This window comes from Tursiops truncatus, chromosome 9 (assembly GCF_011762595.2).
Source record: "Tursiops truncatus isolate mTurTru1 chromosome 9, mTurTru1.mat.Y, whole genome shotgun sequence".
Classification (NCBI taxonomy): Eukaryota; Metazoa; Chordata; class Mammalia; order Artiodactyla; family Delphinidae; genus Tursiops; species Tursiops truncatus.
In genome coordinates this window covers 79,309,913-79,311,974 of record NC_047042.1, presented here as the reverse complement: position 1 = coordinate 79,311,974, position 2,062 = coordinate 79,309,913, and the positions used below count along the sequence as shown (strand labels likewise).

At 48.4% G+C, this 2,062-nt stretch overlaps 1 pseudogene; it reads left to right on the top strand.

Annotated features, from left to right (window-relative positions):
* The first annotated feature begins 492 nt into the window (after positions 1-492).
* On the top strand, positions 493-1,837 carry LOC101329469 (developmentally-regulated GTP-binding protein 1 pseudogene; annotated as a pseudogene).
* The last annotated feature ends 225 nt before the right edge of the window (positions 1,838-2,062 follow it).

Genomic DNA, 2,062 nt, shown 5'->3' with positions numbered 1-2,062 from the left:
CTACAGTGCGGCTTCCCTGGTGGCACAGTGGTTGAGAGTCCGCCTGCCGATGCAGGGAACACGGGTTCGTGCCCCGGTCCGGGAGGATCCCACATGCCGCGGAGCGGCTGGGCCCCTGAGCCATGGCCGCTGAGCCTGCGCGTCCGGAGCCTGTGCTCCGCAACGGGAGAGGCCGCAACAGTGAGAGGCCCGCGTACCACAAAAAAAAAAAAAAAAAAAGTACTACGGTGTTCTGTATTTTGGTTATGTATTAAAATATAATCATGTAGTGTTTAAAAACAAACAAACAAAACACCTTTAGTCAATAACTAGCAGGGAACTTATTGCTCCCGCAGCCTTGGGTTTCCCGGTTTTGCAGGTCGTAAGCCTTGCAAACAAACTCATCTTTCTGCTTTGTTTTACTGTGTGTTTTTGACAATACATACCTGTGTGCATATAGGGGCCAGAACAGAGGTCCAAACTCACTGACGCAGTCCAGGACCCAAAAAAGAAATGACAGAAAACCTTCCTCCAAAAACGGCGGAATTGGAAGGGTGTCGGCGAGAGACCTTTCCGCGCGCGCTGTATCGTCGCGCTGAATAGAAGACACACACCCTGAACTTTCGCGAGAAGTAGGAAGTATCGCGCCGGCGCAATGCAGTAGCTCCTGCTGGCTTTGGCAGGTTCGCTGGCGGGTATGTGACAGAAGCACTCAGTGTGGAGGCCACTGCACCCCCGGGGACTCGCCATTAGGAGCAGCACCTTAGCCAACACCTCAGAGGTCGAAGCCGAGATGGCTTAGACTAAAAGAACAAGACCACAGCACACCACTTAGGGCTGCTTAAGGCTCGCTCTGGTAAGCTTCGCGGAGAACTCATTACTCGAACAGGTGGTGGTGCTGGTGAGCCGGAAAGTTTTGTTGTAGCCAAGACAGGTGGTGCTCGAATTGGGTTTGTGGGCTTTCTAACTATGAGGAAGTCAGCCCAGCTCAGTAACTTGGCAGGGGTATATTCTGAGGTGGCAGCCTGAATTCACTACTCTAACCACTGTGCCCCGTGTCATCAGATACAGAGGGGCCAAGATCCAGCTCCTGGATCTCCCAGGTATCATTGAGGGTGCCAAGGATGGGAGAGGCAGAGGCCATCAAGTCGTTGCAGTGGCCCGAACATGTAACTTGATCCTGGTTGTTCTGGATGTCGTGAACTGTTGAGACATAAGAAGATAATTGAAAACGAGCTGGAAGGCTTTGGCATTCACTTGAGCAACAAACCCTCTAATATCGGTTTTTAGAAGAAGATAAGGGACGCATTCATCTGAAAGCCTCTTGCCCTCAGGGTGAGCTGGATGCTGAAACTGTGAAGAGCTTTCTGGCTGAGTACAAAATTCGTAATGCCGATGTGACCGTCGCGATACCACAGCTAGTGACTTCATTGAAGTGGTGGAAGGAAACAGAATTTATATCCCCTGATATCTATGTGTTAGTTAAATAAGATTGATCAGATCTACACTGAGAAATTGCATATCGTCTATAAGATGCCTCATTGCACCCATCTCTGCCCATCACTGCTGGAATTTTGATGACTTGTTGGAAAATATCTGGGAGTATCTGAAACTAGTGAGGACTTAGACCAGACGCAAAGGCCAGTTCCCAGATTACACATCCCCAGTGGTGTTCTGCCTTACCCCAGAACCACAGTGGAGGATTTCTGCTGAAAATTCACGAAAATCTTATCAAAGAATTTAAATACGTTCCAGCCTGTGGTTTCTCTGTGAAACACAAAAAAATGGTTAAAGCCATATGTTGGGGGATGAGGATGTCATTCAGACACGGAAAACTTCCCCTTTCTCCATCTGCTAGGCCAACCCCTGCAGCTTTCCAAATGACCAAGCATCCTACCCCAAACCCCTTCTGGCTTTGGATCAAGATTCAGGAGGGAGATGGAGGCACCCAAACTGGCACTGCACTTATCTTCATGTCACCTTGTACTTTGAACTGCATAAAGGACCAGGTAGGAAAAAAAAATGACCACATCCATTAGGATTTGTTTATTTATTTATTTATTCTTTATCTATTTGGGAATTC